The sequence below is a fragment of the Lampris incognitus genome, chromosome 6 (assembly GCF_029633865.1).
Source record: "Lampris incognitus isolate fLamInc1 chromosome 6, fLamInc1.hap2, whole genome shotgun sequence".
Lineage (NCBI taxonomy): Eukaryota > Metazoa > Chordata > Actinopteri > Lampriformes > Lampridae > Lampris > Lampris incognitus.
Genome location: NC_079216.1, coordinates 5,362,904 through 5,373,185, shown reverse-complemented (window position 1 = coordinate 5,373,185; position 10,282 = coordinate 5,362,904). Strand labels below are relative to the sequence as shown.

The 10,282-nt window shown below is 46.6% G+C and overlaps 1 non-coding gene across 1 annotated transcript; it reads right to left on the bottom strand.

The window, feature by feature from the left end:
• Positions 1 to 9,882: 9,882 nt before the first annotated feature.
• On the bottom strand, positions 9,883 to 9,971 carry trnay-gua (transfer RNA tyrosine (anticodon GUA)). Its single transcript is given in 2 exon segments — positions 9,883 to 9,918; positions 9,935 to 9,971. It is a non-coding gene; the product is annotated as a tRNA-Tyr (tRNA).
• Between the last annotated feature and the right edge of the window lie 311 nt (positions 9,972 to 10,282).

Sequence of the window (10,282 nt, the reverse complement as noted above, 5' to 3'; positions counted from 1 at the left end):
CGGGGTATTCCAACCTTGGGGGTTGTCGTTGGTTGTCCTCTGTGTAGCGTTTACATGTTCTCCCCATGTCTGCGTGGGTTTCCTCCAGGTGCTCCGGTTTCCTCCCACAGTCCAAAGATATGCAAGTCAGGTGAATCAGCTGTACTAAATTGTCCCTAGGTGTGAATGTGTGTGGACGCCATGATGGTCTGGCGACCTGTCCAGGTTGTCTCCCCGCCTGCTGCCCAATGACTGCTGGGATAGGCTCCAGTATCCTCGTGACCCTGAGAGCAGGCTAAGCAGTTTGGCTAATGGATGGATGGATCGATTGTTACAATGAATTGTATTCTTACAACAAATTTGTGTTCTGCATTGAACCCATCCTATTGTATAGGAGCAATGGGCAGCTGCAGCACCTGGGGACCAACTCCAGTTGGTCCATTGCCTTGCTCAGGGGCACACACAGGAGAATTAACCTTAACATACGTGTCTTTTTGATGGTGGGAGGAAACCGGAGCACCCGGAGGAAACCCACACAGACACGGGGAGAACATGCAAACTACACACAGAAAGGACCTGGGACGGCCTGGCGTTCGAACCCAGGACCTTCTTGCTGTGAGGCAACATTGTTAACCACTGGGCCACCGTGCCCAATCATAACCATAACGCAAAGACCTTTCGTGGAAAAGTTTGAGATGCTCTTTTTTTGTGCGGTGTGGATTAACTTTTTTTTCCCCTTAAAAATCCAACTTAATTATAAAGATATCCTAAAACCTTCACTTTAAGATGAATTTGATTTTAAATCTGATCACTTTAAACATAACACTGATAAATGGTGGGATATGTAAAACAGCAAAATGTCCATCACTTTCTACTTTGCTGGCTTTTTATGGCAACTGAATTAAAGTCTACAAATAGGATCACAGGCCACTGCGTGCATCACAGTGATGAAGCTGCCAACAATCTTGTTCTCTGGCAACCATCTGATGGAAAAACTCAACGTGGTAGAAGAAGAACCACCTATGTGGACAACCTATTAGGGGGCACAGGGGTGGAGAACATACAGGAGCTAAAAACAGTCATGAAAGAGTGGGATAGTTGGAAATGCCGTGTGGAAGCAGTTATGGGCATCCTGACGGACAACCTAGGTGAGGTGAGGTGAATTAAAGGTACAGTCCTGAATTAGATCATTTTAGTTTGAACAGCGTGTCTCATATGTATGTGCTGGTAAGGTGAATCAGCAGTGCTGTTGTGTCAAACGAACCCGAGTTCTATGTATCGATGTTGTACTATATGTTGGTAAAGGTCTTCTACAAGCTTGTTCTGTCATATTTCCTTGTTACGACACAACTTCACTTATTCAAACTCATCACTACCTGCCTTCTTCCTCATTTAGCTGCTATGATGAAGATGGAAAACACTATGCACTCTATCGTTTTTTGTTTTTTTTCTGGCAAAGTCCTACCAGACACCAACCATTCCAATCAACTACCATGTGTTATGAACTCAGGAAGGCCCCAAAAGCAGGACTTAGACAGGAAGCCACAGTAGCACTTGGTTTAATGAACAAAGGCAGGCAGAGGTCGAAACACCAGGAAATCAGTATGATATGCAAACAAACAAACAAGGAGAAGGCAGGTGGACAAACAGTTTCAGATACACTTCAGGTTACCAGTCCAAAAACAGGCGACATAGCAGACAAGAGGCAGGCAAAAAGCACAGACTCCAAAGATCAGGCAGCTGAGACAAACACGGGCAGGTCAGGCAAAAGTTCACAAGGAAAAACACAGGATAACTAGGCGGCAAAACACACTAGACAATCTGGCAGGGACACAGGGAAACCAGGGTATTGTAAAATGCTTGGGAGCTAACCATGGAATGGGGAACAGGTGTGGAAGACATAGGGGGGACTGGTGGCAAAAGGAACTGCAATGACAACAGGTGAGTACTTCAAAATGAAACAGGAAGGCAACGGATAATGAAAAAGCTAAGATGAGTAGACTGAACTGGATTCGAACAACAATGCGTTGGTTGCACTCAAGTGGGACAACCTTCCAAACCGTACGACAACAACGAAGGTGGGCTTGGACAGAGGGAATGGAGATTTCCTCCTCCTGGGCATGGGAAAACCCATGGCACATTCTAACGGTGAGATACCAGAGGCTGCACTTGACTGAGAGTTGTGAGCATACTCGATCCAAGCTAGGTGAGTGATCCAGCAGGCCAGGTTCTTGTAGGCAACATAGCGAAGCGCGGCCCCCAAGTCATGGTTGGCCTGCTCCATTTGACCATTAGTCTGAGAGTGATAACCAAAAGACAAACTCACTGTAGTTCCAAGGGCTTGGCAGAAGGCCTTCCCGACTTGAGATATAAACTCGGGACCCTGGTCGGACACAATGTCTGTGGGGATGCCATGGAGGTGGAAGACATGGTTTACCAGGAGGTCAGCAATTTCCAGGGCTGTGGGAAGCTTAGGGAGAGCCACAAAGTGTATGACTTCAGAAAACCTGTCCACTATGGTGAGTATAACCATTAGTTTGTGAAGGCGGGAGTCTAGAAACGAAATCAAGGCCTATTTGGGACCATGGGCGACTGGGAACCACAAGAGGCTGAGCAGGCCAGCAGATGGCTGGTGAGAGGCCTTTCCTTGGGAACATATGGAGCAGGTAGCAATGAAGGCATGGGTGTCAGCAATATTTGGCATTATTTGGCTATGCTATGGGGGCACCCTTGGAGAGCAAGGAGGCATTTGGCACCATCCCTACCCTGGTCAGGATGGTCAGAAACCTCTCATTTAAGCTTCAAATTTGTCAAAAGAAGAATTGAGGAATTTATGGCAGACTGACTCTCCCATACTGCTGATGCCCAGTCTAAAGCACTGCCTTTAAGCAGCCACACAATATATGTCATTTTAGATTTATCTGAGCTGCAGGTGAGTGGCTGCTGCTCAAAAATAAGCTTGCACTGCATGAGGAAAGCCCTGCAGGTACATAGGTCTCCATAGTGCTCTGGTGAGGAAATTTGGGACTCTTTAGGCTGGGGAGCTGGTGGGGCTGGAATGGGCGCTGGAGCTTGGGCTGAGTTCCAGGCTATGGAGGGGAGAGCTGAGTGGAAACGTGGTCGAGTTTGCCTCTAATGTTGGTTGTCAGGTTCTGGAGTGCATCCACCACATCGGAGAACCTGATCCTGCTGGCCAACGAATGCATTGACTAGCGAGAGCCTGGCGGAGATCGTCTGTGCCTGCTGGGTCCATGTTGGCCAGACTGTTCTGTTACGAACTCAAGAAGGGCCCAAACGCAGGACTCACAGAAAGGATGATACTGTTAACACTTGGTTTATTGAACAATGGCAGTCAGATGTCAGACCCCCAGGACAGCAGTATAATATGCGACCAAACAGACAAGGAGCAGGCAAGCGGATAGACAGGTTCAGATACAATTCAGGTTACCAGGGGGTCAGTCCAAAACAGGTGATAGAGTGAACAAGGGGCAGGTAGTAAGCACAGAGTCCAAAGATCAGGCAGCAGAGTCAAACACAGGCAGGTCAGGCAAAAGTTCCTAAGGAAAACCACTGGAAAACTAGGCAGCAAAATAAAGTAGACAACATGGCAAGGACACAGGGCAACCAGGGGATTATAAATGCTGGGGAGCTAATCAGGGAATGGGGAACAGGTGTGGAAGACACGCGGTGGACTAGTGGCAAAAGCAGGGGCAGGAACAGAAACGACAAGACAGGTGAGTACTTCAAAATAAAACAGGAAGGCAATGGATACTGAAAAACTTAAGACGAGTAGATTGAACTATGATACAGTCACAACTATAACACCATCAAAGTGTTCATAATTTGGATATTCATGGTTTAGCTGTCGTCTTGGATACCCTAGCAATAGAAATCATTACCAAAGACATTGGTTTGGACACAAATCTTCAGGATTGTAGCTTTAAATTACCAGAGATGGTGTCTACTGTACCTTTTACCTCATCTTTGAACCAGCTGCTCCACGGTGTCTATTGGAACTGTCTGAATAATTTTAGTTTCACAACTGTTTGACTGCTGAAATATTCAACTGAAGATCGTCCAGCCATGCAATTTACATTTGGACACTGCCTGCTGTTTGAGGAAGGCTTTTAGCAGTCAGTGTAATTAGCCTGCATAAACACTTGAGAGTTCTCACAAGGACTTGAGCTGATCAAAGCAGCATACCATTACAGATTGACCCCCCCCCCTTTTGTCTGTATTGCTGTATCGTCGGTCTGTGTTGATGGTTTTTGTTGTTGTTGACTTTGTTGCATCTCATGGCGGGTGATTGGTGGGACACGGTGTCCTATGCGAGAAAGTCTGAATAATTTCTGACTCACAGATGTGTTTTACCACAATTGGAAACGAGCCGTGACAGTACTTACAAAGAAGGGTCAAGGATTCAAATCCAGCTGAGACAGGAAGGGTGGAAGAGATTGGAAAAGCACGCTGAAACTGAGCTGACACAAAACAAATGTCTTATCTACTAAATGAACAAGTCTGCATGGCGGTGAGAGACACATACCAAATCAACACACCAAACCCCAACAACACTGTTCACTTGATGAGTTCTTCAAGACGAGACCGACGCCAATTTCAACTGCGTCACTCTCTTAATATAACCTTTAGCCGCTATTACATCCCCCGTGACAAAATGGCTTCCAGAACACAACGGCTCATTACCATGGTGATAACTCATTCAACCGCCTGCATTTGCCAACCAAGACAAAATGCCTCCCAAACCTTCCATTCCATCATTGTGGTAGAAAGGTCATTACTAATGGTAAATACCCAGACCTTTCAAGATTTTCCTGCCTTTTCCCATAAGTGGCCATGCCAGTCATTCGGTCCGGGTCACGGCAGCCATTCTAGTCGGCAGTCGTCCCGGTTCCTCACGCCGACACAAAGTGGTGAGTCGGGTCAATCTGCCATTCAGCCGAATTCCATCGGGGGACATTCCAGAAGGTACTATTCGCTGACCACCCAGCTCCCCCCCACACACACACACACATACCTCCAGGTTCACATTGGGATGAGGGCGATGGGAAAATAAATGGGGGGGACAATGTGACCCGAAAATCTGGGAGGGGGCATTTGTCACCAAGATATGACTTAAACATGCGGAATGTTAATCTGTCTATGTGTGGTCATGGTTGCTGTTGGTTCTTTTTCTTAAAAAAAAAAAAAAAAGAGGTTGTGATTGGAGTCACGGGGCCCAGAGGTTGTTTCCTGGGCCCTCTCTCCACCCGTCAGCCACGATTAGACGTAACCTGTTCTGACACCCTGATGGCCGTGAGAGGCATCCCCCGGACCGCCAACAATGCCGTAATGTCACACACAGCCATCTTGTCTTCTCCCAGCAGCCCTCTGGAATGTAGTTCATCCCCTCAACCCCCCCACCCCCACCCCCATTCGATAAAGCCATTCTACGAATTCACGGTGAGAGGCCATTGAGTCCCCCATTCCTTCAGCCTGACGCAGAACGGCCCTGTGTCTGCGGGACAAAGTCAGATGAAGGGACTTCACCAGCCTTTATTCGGCCCTCTCAAAAGACAGTTTTCATAGACGTGGCCTTTTTTTTTTTTTTTTTTTTTAGGTCTGTCTCTTAGAACTTGACTCCCGAAATGAAATGGCAAAACCTTGGGGACGACTTATGTGTGATCATCTGCTTCTGCCCGGAGGACACCGTTGGCCTCAATAAGCCACTGCTCGTGTTGAAATTCACAGAAACAGCCAACATTGTTTGAGACTGTTTTGCATGAAGTGCACATCAGACCCCAGCCTTCCAGATGCAGCAGACATAAACCTTCTTTGTTTTTATTTCTTTTGGTTTTTGTTTTTTTGTTTTTTTTTTCAAGCAAGTGAAATATGAATTTTTTAATCAGGGTATGCAAGGATAAATCCATGCCATGTCGGAAAAACATTTGCGCCACGGCTCTGGTTTGTGGCTGGCTATTGTACAGGGTGTGGTATTTCACTTATGAAGTGATTCTGTTACAGCTGTACTCTGAACCACCAGCCCCCCCCCCCCCGCATGCACTCTCTCCCATTCAACCACACACACACACACACACACACAACCTTTCATAAGCTACCACACATGCACATTTGTGCACACACTCACTAATGCACAACACACACAGACACACAAATGTTCATAGACGAACACAAGCCAGAGACATTGATACACACTTCTCCATTATTACACATCACATTTCATAGACGCTCCATCAAAACAGACGTGTACGTAGACCCACACCCCTTTAAAAAAAAAAAACTAAAAAAAAACCTCCAGCTTATTTTAGCAGTGACTGCACATGCAGAGTCACGAGTCGCACATCTACTGTAGGATTCAGCCCGGCTGCAAAGCAAACACCATCTAATGACACTTTGCCGGGTTGTCAATGAATGACATGCTTTCACTCCTATCTGCTGAAAAATAAACATTTTCCACCCGGCCCGTGTGTCAGAGGCAGGGCGGGCGAAGTCGGAGAGAAATCTTGAAAGGATTATCCTATTTACTTTCTTTGGCAAGGGGCCCCCGAGTTGCGACGGGAGGTAGTTGTGGCTTTTGCGGGCTGGCATTTATTGTTTATTACTTTGTGCTCGTTCTTAATTAATACCGTGCTGATGAGCGCTGTCACAGACACCAGCGGACCGAAAGGCCCCATCTCACGCGATGCGCCGACAGACCACCGCCTCCCCGCCTGCCGCTGAGGCCCTGGTGCAGAGTAAAATCATGGCCGGAGCTGGAACAGGAGGTTCAGATGCTCCAGAGAAACACACAAACACGCACACACACAAAACCAGAAACCGTCCATCTCTGTTCCCACCGCTCCTCCTCAACGCCCTCTCTTCTGGAAGCCCTCTTCTTGTTTTTAACATGCACATAGTGGTGTGGAAGGATGCTCTGATACCATCTTTTTTTCTTCCCCCCTCCGACAAATGCTGAGGATGCACGGTGCCGATCAGCCACAGGGGTCAGCACCAGTTCAGCGCTCCATCCAGCTCATCTCTGTCGCGTGATTATTGTTTTCAAACGATCTGCTCGCTGATGAATTACGTGTGACCGACGGCAAAATGATGCAGCTCGTCCTGCAGGGAAAATGGACTCCTATAGAGGTCATGCAGTTGAAGTACAGACCGATCCCGCTGTGTGGCCCTGAATGTAACCGACACTGACGTCGGTCCACTTCCTGGCGGCTCGTGTTGACGACTGCGATAGCTGAGATCCTCCACCGTTTACGCTGAAAGGTAGGGGTGGGACGATTCACAGATATGGCGGTTCGGTACGTCTCGCGATGTCGATTCAGGACGATACAGTGGACGCCTTGGTAGAGACAACACACTGTTGCAGTTCTCCATTTTTCATTTATTTTAAGAATTAGGCCCAACATTCTGGCATTATCAAGGCACACATTCAAATGTAATGCAAGTGCAAAAGTTCTAACAACATTTTGTGCCATCTTTTCTTGTTGTGTAACACAGGCGCTTTACTTTAAAAACTACTAGAACGACCACCATCATTTTGACCGCTTTGGCTTTTCAAAGTTTAATAACTTTGTGGGGGAAAAAAAGACACAGACCTGCCACTCCCTGAATGCTCCTAAAATTGTGTATATTTGCATTAAAATGAGTTGTAGATCAATTGCACAAAAAAAGTTATATAAGATCTACCTAAAACGACCATGAGCGGTCAAAATGACCCCGTGTAATTTGCACGTCATCGTGCGCGTCATGTCACTTATTTATGACGTGTGTTGTTCGTGTCATTTCCTGTGTACACTCGCTAGCCCGTTGGCTGACGGGTCGGAGCCTTTAGTCGACTGGTTTGCACAGTCGCCTATGGCGCGGGCGACCCGGGTTCGCGTCCCGGCTGCGGCAGATTCTCGGCTGCCTCCTGAATTTGCTACAGTATTAAAGTTGTTAAAAAGTTCATTTTGGTGTCAGTCGTTTCCTAACAGACATGCTGACATATGCAGTTCATTAATATCTCAACTGGGTATTACCTTGACAGAATGTAGAGTTTAAACACCGGTGTCATTTTGACTGCCCATGGTCGTTATGGGTAGGAGTAAAATCCCGGTCGTTCATAACACACGATTTCACAAAATGCAGCGCATCTCGAACCGTGAAGACCGCATCGAACGATTCAGAATTCGATCCATTATCGTCCCACCCCTACTAAATGGCAATGCGATGATTCAGGCTACAGTTCACTGTTCGGGACAGGAAGTTGCTTTTGGAAGACCAGCAAAAGATAACAGTGTCTGTCATACACAAAAGTAGACAACATACAACACATTTATTACTTAAAAATTTCCCCCACTAAAATGATCAACACAATCAGATTAGGAATACCAATAAGGAGGTGAACTGAAGCTCTTTATCCAGCCATCCATTATCCAAACCGCTCACCCCACTCTCAGGGTCGCAGGAGCCTATCCCAGTAGTCATTGGGCGGCAGGCGGGGAGACACCCTGGACAGGCCGCCACACCATCACACAGGGCCAGATTACAAACAGTAAACATGAAAATTCTGCTCAGTAAAGCTGAGGGTCCAACAATTTTAAAGAGACAAATGCAAAAAGTATGGCAAGAATACTGGGACATAAGCAATACAGGCAGACATCTTTATCTACTACTACTACTACTACTACTTTTGGCTGCTCCCGTTAGGGGTCGCCACAGCGGATCATCCGTTTCCAGTTCTTCCTGTCCTCTGCATCTTCCTCTGTCACACCAGCCACCTGCATGTCCTCCCTCACCACATCCATAAACCTCCTCTTTGGCCTTCCTCTTCTCCTCTTCCCTGGCAGCTCCATATTCAGCATCCTTCTCCCAGTATACCCAGCATCTCTCCTCCACACATGTCCAAACCATCTCAATCTTGCCTCTCTTGCTTTGTCTCCACACCGTCCAACCTGAGCTGTCCCTCTAATATACTCGTTCCTAATCCTGTCCTTCTTCATCACTCCCAATGAAAATCTTATCATCTTCAACTCTGCCACCTCCACCTCCAGCTCCACCTCCTGTCTTTTCATCAGTGCCACTGTCTCCAAACCATACAACATAGCTGGTCTCACCACCATCTTGTAAACCTTCCCTTTAACTCTTGCTGGTACCCTTCTGTCACAAATCACTCCTGACACTCTTCTTCACCCACTCCACCCTGCCTGCACCCTCTTCTTCACCTCTCTTCTGCACTCCCCGTTACTTTGGACAGTTGACTACAAGTATTTAAACTCATACGCCTTCATCACCTCTACTCCTTGCATCCTCACCATTCCACTGTCCTCCCTCTCATTCACGCATAGACATCTTTACGACATTTAGTAATATGTTTAACTGGGAAGAAAACTGGGCAGGAACTGAAAGGAAGAGGCAATCAGTACCCGTCTCAGGATAGGACATACTGCACTTAATAACACCTCATGAAGTAGACAAACACCCAATTGGTAGACGCGCACACTGCGGTCATCCTGAACCTGTCTGCCCATATACTGTTTCACACTCCAGTCCGGTAAGTGGTGGTAATGTGCCTGCAAGCTGGTTGCCATGCATAGGCAACCATGTGCCATGGAAAAAATCAGTATGTAGGTTTTCCTTCCCACCAATCATCACACTAGGTGATTCCACTGATTAGACTGTTCTCTTTGATTAAAAGGTGTGCACCTAGTCAGTGAAATTATCCCGTGCAGAGATTAGTGGGAATTAAAACTTTTATCAACTCTTTGTCACGTGGTTGCTTATGACTGCATTTGTAGAAAATGAGGAAATTTAAACTTCAGCTTGTAACTCAGACTTGAGAAGCTAATACAATGTGTCCATCAATCTTAACAATGCCCTTTTCAATGATCATGAGGAAGCAAACAAGGAATTGTCTCCTTCCAGCCGGATTCGAACCAGCGACCTAAGGATTTCAGCTGTTTCATCTCTACAGTCCTCCGCTCTACCAACTGAGCTATCAAAGGGACATTCATGAATTCTTCAAATGGTAAAAAAAACAAAAAAACAAATCTGGTCAGTCTATCAACATCTGTCAATAAGTAGACCAGTCAAGCTATATTGTACAGCTTGGATAATAAACAGCGAAACAATGGGCTTTATGCGAGAACAGTTCCCAAGTGTAAAAAAAGACGGGAGTTTACTGATACGTGTGTGTAGATGGTGAATACTGACCCTTGTTTGGCTAAGGCATAACTGCATACATTTGTATGTATGTGAGTGTGTGGATGGGCTGTGCCAAGGGAGGATATTCACACCTCTCACCCACTCACTACAG